This window comes from Enhydra lutris, unplaced genomic scaffold (genome assembly GCF_002288905.1).
Source record: "Enhydra lutris kenyoni isolate GAN:26980312 unplaced genomic scaffold, ASM228890v2 scaffoldscaffold6, whole genome shotgun sequence".
Classification (NCBI taxonomy): Eukaryota; Metazoa; Chordata; class Mammalia; order Carnivora; family Mustelidae; genus Enhydra; species Enhydra lutris.
Genome location: NW_019154090.1, coordinates 28,357,924 through 28,378,405, shown reverse-complemented (window position 1 = coordinate 28,378,405; position 20,482 = coordinate 28,357,924).

The following is a 20,482-nucleotide window of genomic DNA, read 5'->3' as shown; positions in this document are numbered from 1 at the left end:
AAACCCCAAACATTCCACAAATTCTTCGATACCTCTGCCTGCAAAAGATGGGGTCTCTGTTCTCTCCCATTGAATCTGGAGGACCTTAGTGACTGAATGCTCTCTAAAGTATGGTGGAAGTTATGCTATGTGACTTCCTAAGCTTAGTCATAAAATGCTATGGAGCTTGGGTCCAGTTCTTTTGGGGCACAAGCCTTGGAGCCCAGAGCTTTCATGTAAGAAGTCTGAGGCAGCCATGCTAGGAGGAAGCCCAGGCCACACAGACAGTCCCTGTGTATGTGTTCTAGCTGACAGCCCCCGCTGAGGTCCCAGCTAATAGCCAGCCAGCATCAAGGACCAGACATTTAAGTTCAGACACCTCCAGATAATTTGGCCCCCAGCAGTCAAGTCAGTCCCAGCCTTTGGGTCTTCCCAACTGATGGCCCATGGTGGTACTAATATATACCATATGCCTACGGTGTCCTTTCCAGATTGTTGACCCACAGAATGTGGGAGCATAATAAAATTATTTTAAGCTGTGAAATCTTGGAATGGTTTGTTAACATCAATAGATAGTTGAAACAGATATTTCTGATTATCCTGCAATGAACAGGTTTGTTTTATATTTAAGAATTGAAAAAGAAAAACTAACAGGAAAGGTTATTCTTAAAAGTCACAGACATAAAAACAAACAAATAAAAAAAAAAAAAAACCCACAGCACCATCTGGGAACAGAAATTGGTCTCGCATCTACCTGTTTCTCCAGGTCACTGTGACAGATATTGTCTGACCTTCTATTCTACAGCTCGCTGGGCGGGGGGAGGAGGGGGGGGAGGGAAGCAATACGGATGAGTCAATGTCCTAGAGTCTTTGTGACCCCAATATCCTGAAATATTGAGTTCTTCGAAGCAGCTGTCTTATCAAACAGGTTAAAACAATTTCTGCTTAATTGCCAACGTGGAAAAATCCTTGAAAAACAATCTGGCGGTCTGTAGTATATGCATTCGGTTGCTTATGTTTGAAAGTAAAAACAAAATGCAACTCAGGGACGCCTGGCTGGCTCAGTCAGTAGAGCGCGTGACGCTTGGTCTTAGGGTTGTGAGATTGAGCCCCCTGTTGGGGGGGTGGAGAATACATAAAAAAAATCTTTTTTAAAAAAAGCAATTTAATATGGTTTGAAAAAGAGAGGGAATTTATTGACTAACAAAAGTCAAAAGCTGAGAGGTGGAGAAGTTTCATGTGAGGCTTAATCCAGCAGCAATGTGACCAGGGTCAATTTTTTTTTTGTGCATTTCCCACCTTTGCTTCCTTGCGGGGGGGTTGGGGGTGGGGGTAGTGATAATCCTTACTAAGCAATGGGACTTCCCCTTATGGCCACAAAATTGATGTCACCAGCACTGGAGCTCTCTGCTTTCTGGGTCTGGTCATGGTCATGCATTTTCCTGACAGTGAAAAAAAGAAGTGTTGAATCTGAGTCTAGTTGGCCCCATGGGTCTAGCTTTGATCATGTAATTCTCCTTAAATCAATTGCTGTCTGTGACAGGGGGTGGGTGTGGGGAGTGATAGGATATCCTGATTGGATTAAACAGAAAATTTACTCAAGGGATTAAAGGCAAGTCCGTCCTACCCAAATGCTATGGGTAGCATATCCCAGGTCTTAATAAAAAAGAGGGAACGGAAAAGTATGGAGCAAGACACATGTATCTATAGCAAGAGACACATGAATCTTTATGTCCTTGTCCTGGTAGCCCTACTTCTGGGGGAATGTTCTAAAACCCAAGAAAAGGCTTATTTATGGAGATGCTCACTGTTATTTACAGGAATAAATTTCCAGAAGCATCCTCAATTTGCAATTCACCCATTTATTTCCATTATTAAGGCCTTTTACAATGAGGTAGACATTTGTATTAGACTCTGGGGACACATGCAAGTAATAAGACACAATCTGGTTGTAACACTCAAGGTCCAGAGGTGAAAATAAAGTAAATGTACAGTTTTACCAGGGCGCCTTAAGTGTGAATACAGTAATGTTCAGTGTTGTGGAAGCTCAGGGGAGGCACACCCAGCTTGGGTTTTGAGAATGATAATAGGAGGGCTTCCTGGAGGAAGAGAGACCTAAAGGACCAGTGAGAGGTAATCACACAAGGGGAGTAGAAATGGTGCAGGGGTGGTGGGGGGGATGGAAGGGAAACATTTTCAAACTACCAATGCCTTGGTCCTATCCTGCAGATTTGTTTTCTGTTGGTCTGGGGTAGGACCTGGGCATAGTTTGCCTTTGGGGAGCCCTGTCATTATTTAAAATAAACAGCTGGATGGGCTTTCTCAGTGGAATAAGATATGAGACCCTCAAGACCATCACTTAACCATGGAGAGGTGATTGCTGTAATGTGGGAACTGAGCAAAGCGGGGCATCTCTTCTGGTTCTCAGATGAATTAGGAATGGTGATGGCGTAAGGGACTATCCATGGGTTCCCCACCCCCTCCTTTAAAAAAATTTTTTTTTTTAATTTGTCAGAGAGACACAGAGAGAGAGTGAGCACGCTCAAGCAGGGAGAGAAGCAGAGGGAGAATCAGGCTCCCCACTGAGCAAGGAGCCCAATGATATGATGTGGGACTTGATCCCAGGATCTTGTGATTGTCACCTGAGCTGAAGTCAGACAACAACTGAGCCACCCAGGGGTTCCTTCCTGCCTTCTTTCCCACCCTGTTCCCTTGCTCTCTCCCTCCTCAATCCCCACCCTTTCCACTCCTGCCCTCCCTCCTTCTGTCCTTACAGAGCATCTAGCAGGGTCAGACTGTTTCCAGCTAGCAGAAAACCCTTCAGGACATGTGGTTGTGCCTCTGGATTTGGTGGTGGTCGTGGTGGGGGCTGCCTGTGGGGTTTGCTGAGATATCAGAGACAGTGGCCCAGATACAGCCAACGGAGGTGACCAGGCACAGCCCCATGGAAGTCACAGGGACTTGGTGGGGGTGGGGCACTTCTGTTTCCATAGGGTGTGGAGTGGGAAGTTCCAGGCTCTGTGGGGGCAGCAGAGCAGGATACCAGATGAGCTGGGACCCTTGGGAGGTGCCTGTCATTCCTTTGACCCCGTGGTGCCAGAGTGGTGAGTGACCGGGTAGGAGTGCACTGGTCATCAGGTCAACCCAATTAGCAAGGTTGGACTTCATCCTGAGGGCGGTGAGGAGCCAAGGCCTATATCTGATCAGCAAGTGGCCTGATCAGATCTGTGCCCCAGGAAGATCCCAGTGCAGCTGTGTGGAGAACACCTCACTACGGCAGACCTGGCCTCTATCTTGGGGCACTGCCCACTCATGACCCAGAGGTCTCAGGTCAGTGGTGTTACCTCTCTGAGCATCAGCATCCTCATCTGTAAAACAGAGATGAAAATGTTTACCCACTGTGGGTTGTTGGGAGGATACGTAGAATGTGATAAGGCGAGTAAAGACAGGGAGCATCATGCGTAAGAGGACTGATGACCATGAAGCCAGGTGGCCTGGTTTGAATCCTGGTTCTGTCCTTACCAGCTGTCTGACCTTGGTAAGTTTCCTGACCTCTCTGTGTCTCAGTTTTCCCACCCACAGAATGGAGATATAATCATTCCTCCTTCCTAGAATTGTTATGAAGATTAATATTAGTAAAATGTTAAAAACAGTGATCAGTCATGGAATGAAAAAATCCTGGAATAAAAGACACAGCATCAGGAACAGAGTTGATGGTATTATAGTAGCGATGTGTCCATATACTTGCGGTGAGCATAGCATCATGTATAAACTTGTCGAATCGCTATGTTGTATTCCCAAAACAAATGTAACATTGTGTGTCAACTATATTCAAAACAACGCAACAACAAAACAAAACAGTGACCAGAGAGGTGTTTGCTAAAGAAGTAGCTGAGAGGGCATTGGAGGGTAAGTGAGTGGTCCAAAGCCCAATGGCAGGAGAGTGACATCAGAGCCTGATTGAAGTTCAAGCCTTTCCCTTCACGATGCTTTTTGGGTTAGACTGTTTATTTCATCACTATTTCTATGAATCTTTTCTCTACGAGCACATATTCAAATCGTATACACCACAAAGTATGGCTCCTAGGAAACACTGGGCTCTTAGCAATGATAATGATCAAAGAAGCAATGTCCCCAGAAGGATCACCGCAGTTAAGAAAAGGGTGCTGGAAGGGTGCTAAAGAAATCCTGGGGTGGTTCTCTGACCCCCCCCGGATCTGCATTTGTATTCTGAGTTCAAAGCTTTGCCCACTCATTAGTAGAAGTGTGACCTTGAGCACCAAGTCACTTAATGTCTCTGTGTCCCACTTTCTTCATCTGAAAAATGGAGGGGATGTAAGAGTATCTTCCCTAGGGCCATTGTGAGGAATAAGCAAGCTAGCCCAGGCACCTGGCACATAAGGAACCCTGGAAAAAGTATTAGCTATGATCATGATGGACCCATGATGGGAATTCTTGAGTGCTTACTCTGTGCTGGGCTTTACCGTCATTGTCTCATTCCAGACTCACATAAACTCCGGAAGGCAGAGTTTATAACTCTTTTTACCCATAGACGTGAGAGACTGGGCTCAGAGACTTGACACACCTTGCCAAGGTCACACAGCAAGTACAAGGTGAAGCTGGGATTCGAATCTCCATCTACTTGATTACAAGAGTCTAAATCCTCAAACACCCACCATCCTTCCTCCTGTCAGTCAGCAGCACCTGCAGACTTTAATGGGGGCAAAATTATGTCTTATTAATTTCATACCCTCTGCCACCCCACTCCCACTCCCAAGGGCTTGTCCCAGAGTGGGTACCAGGAAGTGTTTGCCGAGTGAATCGATGATCTCCCACACCTCCCACTCCTGGCCTTTCAAAGCCCTCCATCTCTACATCCTTGAACCAGCTTCTACTGAAAGGAAGAGTGACAAAAGAAGTCTTGCTCCCCAAGGATATAATTAATCAGAATGCTTCAGTTGTGCCCATACCCCTGTCTGTGTAAATACATGTTTTTGTATCTGTATAAATAGTAGCACTCACAAAGGTTGTTGGCTCAGTGATGTGGTGAATGGGAGTCTGACAGCGTGATTCATGGCTCAGGTCAAATTTAACTCTAACCTGTTGTGCAAGACAGATGTACTTCGAGAACCCTTTCTGCTGCGTAATTGCCGTGGGCCCACCTTCTCCCCAGGGAGAGGATATTTCCACACTAGCCCACAGTTTCTTGCTGCTGCACACCCAAGTCAGATTTGGAATCTTTTGGCTACTTTCCCAGCAGTGTGGGCTCAGGTGAGACCCAACCAGGCAGTCTTTGTCAGCAAAGGAAGAAGGAGCCATCAAAACCTGCAGCCCAAGGAATCTGGATGGTGAGATGGAGACCCTTCTGGGATAGGTGGTCTAGAAAATCTCATCCATCCATCAATCCATCCATCCATCCATCCATCCATCCATCCATCCATCCATCCATCTATCCACCCATCCATCCAGCTGTCTCTCTGTCCATACATAGCATCTGGTATTTACCTAGAGCATCCATCCAAACGTGTTCCTCCAGCCATTTGTTCATTCATTCATTATATCCATCCATCCATCATACCCACCATCCATCCATCATATCCACAAGTCCATCAGAGTCTATCCCTTCAGGCATCTGCTATGTGCCACACACTGTGCTGAACACTGGAAATACAGTAAACATTCTAGCTTGAGTTCAGAAAATGAGCAGATAATCATGGCTGTATCTTTTTAGTTATAGGCCCCGAGAAGTGCTGTAGAAACGGGGTAGGTGGTGTATGGAGATCCTATCCCTGGGGAACTTGACTTAGTCTTGGGGTCAGGGATGGCTTCTGAGAGTTGATGGGTGAGAAAGAGCCATCCATCCACATGGGAGCCAAATGGAGCTTTCAGGGCAGCAAGAAGAGCCCAAGGACTGCTTTGAGGTTGAGAAGACCTTGGAGTGAGCAAAGAGTGACTGGAGTGCATTAAGGATGTTAGAATGACAAACGACTGGGTGGGGGAGACACTGGGAAGTCTGATCTGGAAGCTATGAAAGAATTTGGTATCTGGAAAGCTTCCAATTTCCCTGTGGTTCCACTGTCTCCGAAGTGGGAGTTTCACATCTTAGTTTAACAGGAAGGTGGTAAACCATAATGGAAAAGCACAGAGCTAAACTGAGCTCTTGAGTCCACCAGTCTACAGGTATGTGACCTTGTGAAGCAGCCCTTTAACCTCCCTGAATCTCAGGGACGCTTGGGTGGCTCAATCGGTTGAGTGTCTGACTCTCGATTTTTTTGTTCAGGTCATGATATTAAGCCCTGAGTGAGGCTCCGAGCTCAGCTTGGACCCTGCTTGGGATTCACTCTCTCCCTCTCCCTCTACCCCTCCCTCCACCTCTAAAATAAATAAGTCTTTGAAAAAATTTCTCTGAGCTTTCGATTTTTCACCTATAAAATAATGATAATCCTGTTGGTCTTTCTTCCCTTGTTTAATATTTTAAGAGTACTCTATGTTCCAGGTGCTTTTCTGGACACTAGTGATATTCCAATGACCAAAACAGGCCAAATGCACTGAGTCGTTAGTTGTTACAAAGATTAAATGAGATAATGCAAATAAAACAGTTAATACCATGCCTGACCCATTTTATATGCTTATTAGATGGTGGTTGTTTTGATTATTATTTTAAAAATTCACCAAGGAACACATTCCTAACACTGCTCAGTATACTGGACTCCCCAAGGAGGTAGCAGGTGGCATCTTCCCCTGGAGTCCTAACACTGCCATTCACCTGTTCTGCCAACTCAGAAGCAGGAGAGGCATCTTTCATTCCTCTTTCTTCCTCATCCCTGAGAGCCAGTCGGTCACCAAGTTCTGCCCTTCCTGTCTTCTAAATATCTCATATGTAAAACTCACTCATCTCCAGCTCCCATTCATTGACATAGCTTGGGGCTCTTGATGTCACACCTGTCTGACAGACATTGTTAATTGCTTACCCCAAATGTACATCTTTCCTTCTTCTACACTGGAAGTGTCATTGTGTCTATAATGTCCATTATAACTCAGGCTATTCATGTTCCCAGGCTCTTTTGCCCTTAGTGAGCAAAGAGTGGCAGTTGTGACCAAGAAGAGGGAAACAAAAGTCTCATGGAGGCTTGCCTTTTACCCTGCCTGAATTTTTCTTTCTTTAAACATGATTGTGATGTCTGGAGCTGTGGTAGCTATCTTGGAACCATGAAGTAATAAGATAGAACAGAAAGAAAGAACCTCCCCCCCCCCCCCAAAAAAAAAAAAAAAAAAAAAAAGGATCCTGGATTCTTGGGGGAAATAGCTAACTGCTGACCTCTAAATTTCTTGTGAAAAGAGGAAACCCCTCCTTTGGGTAAGCCACTGACACTTGGAGTTTCTGTTACTGAGAACTAGATGGATTCCTACATGGTCTTCATGTTGTGTTATCAGCCTCCCAACTTACCAAATTGCCTCCCCCCTGGGTGAACCCCCTAATTCATTCCCTGCATAGCTGCCACAGGTATGTTTTGAAGCAAACAAATCATTTCCCTTCTGTGCTTGATAACTTTTCAAAGGTTTCTCATTGCCTACAATCGTCCCCAGGCATGGTGTTATTTTCTGGCTAAATAAGGGTTTTCAAAGAGCATCTCAGCACCTTGATCAGTTTTTTCTGAAGAATATTGAGATATTAATCTCTTACTCAACTCACATGACGCTGGTGTTATTGCAATAGCATTTCAGATAGAGTATTGAATTTAACTTTACCTGACTTTAAAGAAAAAGAAGAAACTGAAGTGAAATTGAAGTAATTGCTGATTTTCAAATGCTTTTTTTTCCCACACAAGGGATATAATGTCTTAACAAATCTCTCTTAGGAAATTATTGAGGAGAAATGACAACAGAGTGCAATGTGGCATCCTGGATCAGATTCTGGACCAGAAAAAGGACAAGATTGGGAAAACTGGCAATATTTTAATGAGGTCTGTAGTTTTGTTAATAATATTATATCAGGGTTGATTTCCTGGTTTCGATAACTCTATATGAATGATCATGTAAAATGTTAACATTAGGAGAAACCTGTGAAGGACACACAGAATCTTCTGTGTTATTTTTTCAGCTTCTCCGTAATTCTAGAATTACTTCAAAATTTAATGTTTTTCAAAAATCACTTTCGGTTTAAGAAAAAAAATTATAAACACACAAATGATTAGGGTAGGTTTTTTTTATTGAATTACAATTGACATACGAGATTAGAGTGGTTTCTAATTATGTTTTTATTCAAGAGGGTATGGAGCACTCCCTGTTGAGAAATATGATGGCATTAGCCCCTCCCTAGAAATCCTTTCATTTTCTCCTCGTAAACTTGCAAATTTTTGTTAATTATTTTTCTGTTGTCAAGATTTTAGAACATTGACTTCCTCATTACTGGAGCTGTTTCATCTTGATTATGTATTTAAATAATTCTGTGCTCACCACTGTCTGTTTCCTGAATTCTTTAGTTTATCTCTTTATTGGCTGGATTTCGTAAATGAATACTTCAAAGGAAAAAAAAAAACCCACTGTCTCTTTGACTCTTAATATAGAGAACAAACTGAGGGTGGAAGGAGGGGGATGAGTGGGGATGGGGCTAGGTGGGGGATGGGCATTAAGGAGGGCACTGCAATGAGCACTGGGTGTGATATATAAGTGATAAGTCCCTGAATTCTCCTGAAACCAATGTTGCAGTGTGTGTTAGCTGACTAGAATTTAAATAAAAATCTGAAGAAAAAAAAACCCCACAATGTGTCTTGGCTCCTAAGTTCACACACATTTGAAAATGTCTACGTGCTGCCATTTCCTTTATACAAATGAAAGCTTAAAAAAAAGCATAAAATTATGGGGTTTTGGTTGTCTCTATAATTTTGGCCTATAGATGTCATATAATGGAATCATACAATATGTAACCTTTAAAAAAAAAGATTTATTCATTTATTTGAGAAAAGAGAGTGAACATGGAAGGGGGAGGAGCAGAGGGAGAGGGAGAGGGAGAGAATCCTCATGTAGACTCCATAGTGAGCATGGATAGGACTTGATCTCAGGACCCTGAGATCATAATCTGAGCCAAAATCAAGAGTCAGAAGCTCAACTCACTGAACCACCCAGGTGCCCCACAGAACCTTTTGATTCTGTTTTCTTTCATTCAGCTTAATGCTTCTGAATTACTTCTCTATTGTTATATGTGGCAATACTTCACTTTTATTTTTTCTTATTAGTATTAAATTGTGTTGATGATCTATGGTTTCTTTATCACTTGCTGAAGGGCAGAGTGGCTGGACTATTCTTCTTCCCAACAGTGGATGAGAGTTCTAGTTGCTCTGAATCCTTGTCAGCAGGTAGTATTTTTAGGTGGGTCCCCACCCCTTAATTGTAGCCATTCTATTAGGTGCATAATGGTGATGGTTCAGTTTGCATTTCCATAAGCAAGTGATGGTTGAGCATCTTTTCATGCACTTACTTACTTCTCATATATCTTCTTTGGTAAAGCAGCTGTTGAAATACTTGACCCATTTTTTTGTCTTATCACTGCTGAATTTGGAGAGTTCTTTATATATTCTGAATAAAAGTCCCTTACAGAATATGTGATTTGCAACTATTTTCTCCCCATATGTAGCCTGTTTTTTCATTCTCATAGCAGAAAAAAAGTTTTAAATTTTCATGAAGTCCAATTTATCAATAATTTTTAATGGGCTATGTTTTTGGTGTCATATCTGTGAACTCTGCCTAAATAAAGGTCATGGAGAGCTCTCCTATCTTGTAAAACCATGTAAAACCATGTTACCATGTAAAATATGGTCTATGTTTTACAGTTTATCTATTATCATGTTGTGTTAATTTTTGTATAAGGCGTGAGGTATAAGTTGAGGTTCATTTTTTTTTGCATATGAATGTCTAATTATTCCACCATCACTTGTTGAAAAGGCTATCTTTCTTCCATTGAATTGCTTTCATGCCTTTGTTGAAAAACAATCAATTATGTTTAGGTGGGTCCCTGTCTGTACTCTCATTTCTCTTCCATTGATTTATGTATCTGTCCTTTGTTAATACCTCACCTCAATACCTTTATTACTGTGCCTTTATAATAAATGTTAAAATTGGTTAGTGTGAACCCTCCAACTCTGTTTTTTTTTCATCAAAACTGTTCTGGCTATTTTTTTTACATACCCATATAAATTTCATAATTATCTTTTTTTTTCTTTTTTAAAGATTTTATTTATTTATTTGACTGAGAGAGACAGTGAGAGAGGGAACACAAGCTGGGAGAGAGGGAGAGGGAGAGGGAGAAGCAGGCTTCCCATTGAGTGGGGAGCCTGATGCAGGATTCTATCCCAGGACCCTGGAGATCATGACCTGAGCCAAAGGCAGATGCTTAACCAGTGAGCCACCCAGGCACCCTAGAATTATTTTTTCTATTTCTAGATCTTTTCTATTTCTACAGAAAAGCTCTTGCTACAGTTGGTTTGGGGATAATGGACATCTGAACTATGTTGTCTCACAATCAGTGAGCATGGTGTGTCTTTTTGTTTAAGTTTTTTTCATCTGTGTTTATGTATTTTCAGCATACAGATCCCATACATGTTCTGTTAGGCTTACACCTAAATATTTTATTTTTTAAGGACTTACCACAAATATACTGTTTTTAAAACTTCAGCTCCTAATTCTTCACTGATAATATATATAGATATGATTAATAATCATATTTAAAAATAACAGTTTATATACCAACCTTCTATTTTACAAACTTGCTAAACTCACCTATTAGTTCTGGAAGTTTTTTCTTTTTTGTAGATTGTTTGGAATTTCCTGTATAGACAATCATAGCCTCTGTGAATACAGTTTTTCTTTCTTTTCAATCTGTATAGCTTTTATTTCTTTTACTTGCCTTTTTGCAGTGTCAGGACTTAATAGCACAATGTTGAGTCGATAATGAGAGTGGGCATCCTTGCTTTGTTCCCAGTCTTAGGGAAAGCATTTAACCTTTCACCATTATGTGTGATGTTAGCTTTCAGTGTTCCATAGAGGACCTTTATCAGGTTAAGGAGGATCCCTTCTAAGTTTGCTGAGAGCCTTAAAAAAAATGACAAATGGATACTGGGTGCTGTTTAAGTGCTTTTTCTGCATTAGATAGTATGATCATGTGGTTTTCTTCTTTACTATATTAATGTGGTAGGTTATATTGATTTTCAAATGTTGACCCAGACTGTACTCCCCAGATAACCCTCACTTGGGTGGTTGGGATGGGTAAAGCCACACACAAATATATACGGTTTGCTAATATTTTGATGAAACCATACGGTCCTGGAGTTATATTGTTCAGAATATACTAAACTACTTATTTGATTTCTTAGACATTGGAATATTAAGGTCATCTATTTCTTCTTGGGTGAGATTTGGTAGTTTGTTGCTTTTGAGAAATCAGTTCATTTCAACTAAGTTGTCAAATTTGTGTGTAAAGTTGTTCATAGTATTTTTTCTTCATTATCCACTTATGTCTGTGGGGTCTGTAGTAATAGTCTCTATTTCACTCTGGATATTGGTAACGCATGTCTTTTCTTTTCTTTGTTAGTCTGGCTAGAATATCAATTTTATTGATATTTTCACAGAAGCAGATTTTCGTTTGGTCAATTTCCTCTACTATTCATTGATTTCTGACTTTTATTATATCTATCTTTAGTATTTCTTTCCTTCTGATTGTTTCTGGTTTATTTTATTCCTTTTTCCCCTCATAAGATTCATAAAGTAGAATCTTAGATTGTGGACTGTGACACCTATAGGACACCTTTCCACATACATGCATTTAATGAACTACATTTCTCCCTACACATTGCTTTAGCTTTATCCCACACATGTGGAGATGTGTTTTCATTTTCCTTCATTTCAAACTGTTCTAATATCCCTTGGTACTTCCTCTTTAATGCATGGATTATTTACAAATTTGTTTTGTTTTGTTTTTTAATTTTCTAAGTATTTGCGGGATTTTCCAGATCACATTTTGTTGTGAATTTCTAATTTAAGTCCGTTATCTTCAGGGATATCTTTTAGATGTTTTCAATTTTTCAAATTTATTTAGTGACCCAGAATATGGTCTATTTTGGTGACTGTTCCTTGGCATTTGAAAAGAATGTGAATTCTGCTGTTCTTGGATGAAGTATTCTGCAAAAGTAGATTTGATCCAGTTCCTTGATGGGGAGTTGGTTCTTCTCTATCCTTGCTGACTCTCTCTGTGCTTGTCCTGTCAGTTATTAAGAGAGTAAATATTCACATCTCCAAACATAATTATGGATGCATTCATTTCTCCTTCCAGCTCAGTAGTTTTTACTTATTTTGAAACTCTGTTGTTAGATACATGCATTTAAGAATGTTGTGTCTTAGGGTACCTAGGTGGCTCAGTTGATTAATTGTTCAACTCTTGATTTTGGCTCATGTCGTGATGTCAGTATCATGAGATCGAGCCCCACGTCGTCGTAGGTCTCCATGCTCAGCCCGGAGACTGCTTGGGAATTCTCTTTCTCCCTCTCCTTCTGCCTCTACCCCCTGCTTGTGCATGCTCTCTCTCTCCCCTTTTCTCTCCCTCTCTCTCTCTCTCTTTCAAAAAAAGACGGTTGTATCTTTTCTGTGGATTGACCCTTGTATCATTATTCAGTGGTAGTTTTCTTTTCTTTGAGGTGCGCTTCAATATTAATAGAGGCACCCCAGTTTTCTTCTTCTTGGTATTCACATAGTATATTATTTTTCATCCTTTTAATTCTAACCTACCTATGTCGTGAATTTAAGATGGGATTCTTGTATGCAGCTTATAATTAAGTCTTTTTTAACTTTAAATCTGATCATCTTTGTCTTTACTTGGTGTGTTTATGTTATTTTCATTTACTGTAATTATTGAGATGTTTGACTTTACATCTCCTATTTTATTTTATTTTTTTCATTTTTGACTTCTGTTTTTCTTTGCTTTTCCTTTTCTTGACTTCTTTTGGAGTTTTTGAATTTTTTTAAATTATTCTATTTAAATTTTTCTCTTTTATTTACCATATCTCTTTGTATGTAGTTTTTAGTGGTTGCTGTATTACAGTATATATGTTTGATGTAGGGAATACAAGATGCATATATCTTGACTTTTAACAGTTTACTGGACTCAAGAGGATGTGACAATTGATTTAATCTGAGGATAGGATAAAAGAAAGGATTAAGTATGACACTGAAGTTTCTGGATCAGGAAATGGGTGTAAGGTGATGTCATCCATTACGAAGGTGAATTTAAATGAAAGAGTAGCTCTCATGGAAATGAGTTTTGTTTGGAAAATACAGAGTTTGGGATACTTGTGGATCACTCAAGTGGAGACATCAGAAGGCAATTTTTTAAAAAATATTTTCATTGATTTATTTGAGAGAGAGAGAGTGCATACATGAGTAGGGGAAGGGGCAAAGGGAGAAAGGGGGAGTGAATTCCCAAGCTGGCTCCCCACTGAGCATGGAGCCTGATGCAGGGCTCTATCTCAGGACCCTGAGATCATGACCTGAGTCAAAATCAAGAGTCGGACACTTAACTGACTGAGCCACCCTTGTGCCCCATCAGAAGGCAATTTATCACATGGGTCTGAAGTTAGGAGAAAGGTCCTGGGTTGAAGGATAGATTTGGAAGTCTCCATTTGCAGTTGGCATCTTTTTTTTTTTTTTTAATATTTTATTTATCTAATTGCCGGGGGGAGAGAGAGACAGAGCCAGAGAATGTGAGAGTACAAGCAGGGGGAGTGGCAGACACTGCTGAGCAAGGGAGCCTGATGTGGAACTCGATCCCAGGACCCTGGGATCATGACCTGAGCCAAAGGCAGATGCTTACTGACTGAGCCAGTCAGGCATCCCAGCATCTGTTGTTTTTGACACTTAACATCTGTTGGCCATTGGCACCCCATCCCTGACTCTTAGCTACATGGAAGGGACTAACCCATTCTCAACTCTAGAAGTAGGCTTTGAGTGGACTCAATTAATTATTATATCTTGTTCCTTCTGGCCACAGGGACCGGCTCAGGGTTAGACCTGTAACCAAATTTGGCCAATGAGAATAAGGTCCAATACTTCTGTCCCATCATCTCAGGGAGACACACTTTGTTTCTAGTTGAAGTTAAACTGATGCTGCTACCATCTTTCTTCCCTGAAGGAGGAATCATCTGCAAATTTGTGAGCAAGAAAGGAAGCAGTGCTGAGGGGTGCTGGGAATGAGTGGGTCCAAGGGATACTGTTTGAGCCCCTGGTCAATCTGTGCTCAGTCTCTGGACTTTCTAATCATGTGAGCCATATTTCCTAAATTATGTTTGATTGGGCTTTCTATTCCTTTTGAGTAAAGAATTCTGACTGATATATAAGCATCCAGATGGTATGGAACAATGGTGGTGAATGAGAGTGTGTCAAGAGAGAGTGAAGAGGGAGCCCCATTTAAGGGATAGGTAGAGGAAAAGGAGACTCTGAAAAAGCACAAGAGGAGTGCTCAGAGAGAGAAAAGGAGGGTTCTTTTTCTTAGAAGTCCCAGAAAGAGAGGAAGTCAAGAAATAGGAATTAACAGAGTAAAATACTTATAGGGGATCAGTCAAGATAAGGACTGAGAAGAGCCCTTTGGATCTTCCAACAAGAATACTGTTGACAAAATAGTTGTAGTTAACCAAACTAAGAGGATTCTCTGAAATCATTATCCTATACCCTCTTCTGCAAGTGAAGAAATCGAGGCAATGAGATACCTAGATTTTTTTTTTTTAGTAGCAGATATAAAATTACAAGTAAAGAATAAAACAGTAACGGTCCTTGAAGGTCACTTGATCTAATTACTTACCCAATACTTGAGTCTCTTACATGCATCTCTATGAATGTTGTGCTTAAATGCAACTACTGAGAAAGAACTCATTACTTTCCAGGTCTGATGAGAACGCCCCAGTTTCTGACTTTTTAACCATATTCTCTTTACCCCACAGACCAGACACATGCCCAGGAAATTATATGTATCCCGAGTTGAGCTGAGGGAAACCTGGTTGGATTTGGGGCACTCAGAAGATTAAGTCAAATTTTGAATTTTAAGGGGGATTTTTGCTGAGATGGAACCCTCTTTTCATAACTCCACCCACTCCTTAAACAAAGCCAAATCCCTTGGGAATTCCAGGACCAAGACATGTCAGGGCCAGCACCAGCACTAGATTTCCGTGAGCATGATCACTGGCAACATAAACGCAGTACACCAAAAGTTCAACTCCTCACCCTCCTCTATGAAAACGTGCTTTTTCTTTTGAGATTCTGACTTCCCTCACATTCAGGTGTTCAGGACAGAACTCTGGAGGTCTCATAGACTCGTCCCTCTCCTCCACTCTTCATTTCTTGTGAATCACCATTATTCCTGCCAGGTTTCCTGGAACATGTTAATTTTTCCTCAATCCACCATTACACCCAAGCAGAGGCCACCGTTACCTCCTGGTGAGACAATGATCATTCTCCAACTGGTTTCCTATACTCAGTGTCTTCCCTTATAATCTGCTCTCCACACTGAAGCCTTATCAGGCCCATGCTCAACACCCTTCAGTGACTTTCCACTGCCTTCAGGAACAAGTACAGGCTGCCTGACATGGTCTAGAGTTTGTCCTTAATCTGGAGGCTTCTGCCTGCTCTTTAGCCTCATCTGTGCCTCCCTTTCTTACACTCATGTCTTCCACCTCCTTGAAGAAGTCATGTTATTTTTTTCTCTTTTATTCCCTTGTGTTACCTGCCATTCCCATTCTTGGAATTTCTTTGTGTCACCTCCTTCTCCCCTTCAGTTCTTTGTTTGGATGTCACCTCTCCAAGAAGGCATCCCCTAACTACTCCCACCACCGGCAGAACTGGGCCCCACCCTGTTCTCTCACTGGGCCCTGGACCTCCTCTCTTACACAGAACTTGTTCTCTTCTCGTCCCATTTTGGGGTATTTCTTACCTGTTTGACTTTAAGACCCATGAGAATAGGGAACACGTCTGCTTTCTTTATCACTGTATTCTTATTTCCTGGCACAGTGTCTACTGCACTGTGTGTGTTGTGTATACAATTCTTGGTTTAATTATTCGTTAAATACATACGGTGTTGTTGGCACCATTTGGCTGAAAAGAAGCTGAGCTCAAATGAGTTACTGTTAAAACATTCTTACTGCACCTTATAAAATCCAGCTGGAAACGCTCAGAATGCTGTCCCAGAAGGTGTTAGGTGTAACATCAGAGGTGGAGATCTTTAAGGCCTTTCCAAGAGACCAACCCTCAAAATTTTATCATCTTCAGTACTGGAAACTTCTTCCCTGAAGACCACTAAGCCCCATGATGACAACAAAGCCAAGCCCACATCTAAAGCCTTGAAGGTCCAACCACCCATTTGCTCATTTATTCAGCAAATATTTACTGAGTCTTTATGTCAGTCAGTCTCTCTGCTAGAAGCTGAGGACACAAGAGACACAGAGTCCCTGTCCATTAAGTTAACATGATGGTGGTCAGTTTGATCATGGGGAAAGAAATGGCTTTTTAAAAAACTATTTATTTAATTTATTTATTTGAGAGCAAGAGAGGGAGCAGGGGAGAGGAGCAGGGGAGAGGGATAAGAAGACTCTGTGCTGAATGCGGAGCCCAACATGGGGGCTCCATCCCATGACCCTGAGATCATGACCTGAGCTGAAATCCAGAGTCAGATGCTCATCAGACTGAGCCACTCAGGCACCCAAGAAAAGACTATTAATTAAATAATTACCTTGTGATTGTGATTAGTGCCATGAAAGAAAGCATTGCATATGAAGAGAAGACCTGATGTAGGTCTCAAGAATCAGGGAGGGTGTCCCTGCAGGAGTGACCTAAGATACATGTGTTTTTTCCTAAGCACTGAGGTGAACAAAGAGTGTTCCAGGCAGAGGAAGCAACAGAACAAAGGGGTTTAGAAAATAGGAGGGTGAAGAATGCCTTTTAGTTGTTGAAGAAAGGCAACTGGCAAGGAATTTGAGAGGAGAAATGGGCAATATTGGGCTGGAGAAGAAATTATGTCCAGACCATATAGGTCCTTGTACACCATGGCTGGGATTTACAGTTTTTACTTAAGAATAATGAAGAGCTCTCACAATGAACTAGTCAATCTGAGAAAACAGGAGTAACCTGTGTCAAGCATTTGGCATGCGTTTATTTGTTACAATGCCCAGGCTTGGTAGGTGTGGTGGTTTTAAACTTGATTACAAATTGACACTCTTCTCATTTTGAGGTAAGATCTATGTCCCTTCCCCTTAATTTGGGTGCATTTCTGATGGCTTTGACAAATAGAGTGCAAAGGAAGGGATACTATGTCATTTCCAAGAAGTTGCTAGGTCATAGAAGGTCGTGCAATTTCAGCCTATTACCTGGAACTCTAGCTCTTTGGGTCCTGAGCCACCACACTGAGGACACCATGTTAGAGAGGCTACTAGTCATCGTTCCAGATGAACTCAGCTTTTAGTCACCCCAGCCTAGGCCTATATGAGTGAATAAAACCTCTACACTATTCCAACCCCCATCATTTGGGTTCTCTCATTTGAGGCCCCCACTTTATGCAGCAAAGACAAGCCATAAGTCTTGTGTTCTGTCTGAACTCCTGACCTAAGAATCTGTAAGAGTAATAAAATGGTGCTTTTGTTATGCCACAAAGTGTTAATGTGGCTTCTTCTGCAGAAGGAGACAGCTGAAAGAGTAAGTACTATTATTATAATCCCGTTTTACAGACGAGGAAACTGAGTTTCAAAAAGGTGATCCAGGTCCCACAGGTAGTCAGAGGCAGAGCCAAGATCTGAACTGAGGTCTGGCTAAGTGTAGAGCTTGTTCTCTTCCAATTATTCTAGATGACTCTGACTGAGTCAGGCTCCTTGACAAAATCTCCCAAGACCCCTATTACTGTTCTTCAACCTGGAGACCCTCTTTGGCCAATCTACATTTCAATGAGTAAGATATGGTTAGAGAAGTGGCCTTTATGAAACATTTGATTCACATCCTTTTCAAATAATTGAAAGACATTCACTCTGCAATCAGTTCTTTCCTGATTTTATTTTCTCTTCTGCGCTCCCAGTCAGGAGCCAGACATTTCTGCCAAGCTGACGGATCTGTTCTTCTTCTCCCCACACTGTCCCCAGTGCAAATACCCACTGGCCCTCATGAAATCCCAATCAGGCTTGGAGATAGCTGATTCAGCCCCCTCCTTTGCCTCCCAGGAAGAGTTAGGGATGAGCAAATCACTTATTGGAGTAATTCTGGGAGCTGAGGCAGAGCCATGGCTGGAAGCCACCCGCTAACCAGAAACCCAGGACATCAATCAACCAAACTGATTTTTCCGCTGCTGCAGCCATTTAAACAGTTATCTTTGCTCAGGGCTTTGTCCAAAGTTACTCAGCCAGTGGGTTCCTGGGCGATAAGTCACCACAACCTCACTCCACTGTCTCTGTGTCCTGGGGCTGCCTCTTTACTCACTTCTCAAGAGGGGTTGAAGTTCATTTGTTGCACTCTAAAAAGAAAAGAGCCTGCACTTCTTGCGCACACGTTCTGGTTATAGCAGGAAGATGAAAAGGGAGCCCAAGGTCTGTTGGGATATCAATATACTTCTCATTTGACACCCTGCAGAGGCTGGGGGAAGAGGTTTTAAATTCATTTTATCCCGCCCCCTGCTGGTCCACTTGCTCAACTGCAATGGATGCATGATTCGACTGGGGGAATGGGGATGGCTGGGAGTGGGGAGACTTATAAACCAGGTGCAGGGGGGAGGGGAGCCTTTAGCCATACCAACCTCCTCTCCTCATTTTACATATGGGAAACTGATGCCAGAAATAAAAACATGATAATCTAAGGTTGTGATTTATTAAAGTCATGTTGAGGTTAGAAATAGTCTTTCCATGGCTAGTACTTTTTCTAGGTGCTAAGAGTGCCCAGCACATAGTAAATGTCTCTGATTGGCATCATGGCCTGAAATCAGAAGGTCCTGGTTTCTAATTCAAGCTCTGCCACTTAACAGCTGTTATGAGAAGACAGTTCTTTGAGCCTCAGATTTCTCATCTGTAAACTAAGGTTAAAAAGACAAGGTATAAAATGGGGTTTTGTAAGAGTTCCTTTAGTCCACACACCTGCTGAGTGTCTACTGTGTGCCCGGCACTGTGCTGAGTATTTTGAATACAACATCACATAGGATGGTTCATTACCTGTTCTCCTCGAGGGTGGCAGTCTAGTGAGAAAATTAGATGATATATGCCAACACACAGGCAGAAATTCAATAATCTTTGAAAAATAAAACATTTTCCCTTTGATTCTCCAACTTTTCAAGTATCTGGAGGCTCAGGGCCTTGCCCCAGCTGTATGAGTCTAGGAATGTTGATGACTTGAAGGGATTAAGTTATTTGAAGGTCAAGACCACGTAAATCTTTGTATTCTCCAGTGTGCCTGGCCCCAGGAAGTGCTCAATAAATATTTGTTTGGCTGCATAGATGCCCCAAGTTCTGGCTGTCTCTGCCTTTTCCTGCTGCCAACCGATTGCTGTCCGTGGTGCTGAAAAGCAAATTCCTGCTACTCGGCAGGAGGCAAAGCAGGTGCTGAGGCAGAAAATGGGGCCCAGGGGAAGTGAATAGAGAGGGGGAAGAATGAGCCAACTTTTCACTGGCTATTAGTGACATCTTCATTTTGCCATATCTTGGAATCCAAAGCTGGTATTTCTTTTTCCAGCTGTCCCCATTTGGCAATTCTTTCTAGCTGGGAACATTAGGTAGAGAGGTGTTCTTTTTGATAACCACACAGGATAATAATCTCTAACATGGGTAGGAGGGGGGTTCCTGGGAGCCCATAGCCCTATAAAGCACTGTTTGAAAATGTTCTTGAAAATTGGTAGTCCTTTTTCCAGTATCATCCTGGGCAAGTAAAAGGCAGCAGTCACAGGTCCCCCCCGCCCAAAGCCCAGCTGATTTCACCCATGTCTGTCATCCAGGAATGTGGGAAGCTCTGAGTCAGAATTGGCCATAGGGAAATGAGAGAGAGGCAAGGTCTGAGATTAATAGTCTGGAGCTGGGTGAGTGTTCTTATCAGTGTCCTGATGAGCCAAGGATTCATTTTGACCAGTATTTTATGGGATAATATGTTCATCATCCATTCAGTCTATAAATATTTATTGTGGTTCCTACCATGGCCTGGCATTGTTATAGGAGCTCCAGATAGAGTCATGTACAAGAAAGTCAAGGCCCTGTCTTCCTGGAACTTACATTTCAATGGGGGGAGATCAACAATAAACAACTATACAAATGAATGTGTTGTATAATTCCAGGCAAGAGAGAAGATAAAGAAAAGAAACACTCTTTTAGGAAAGATGATCATGGGAGGCCTCTTTGAGGAGGTGAAATCTGAGCATAGATGTAAATTGATTGAAAGAATGAGACATGTAAATATTGGGGAAAGGCAGTGTTCCAGGCAGAGGGAACGACAAGAACAAAAGTCTTGAATGGGA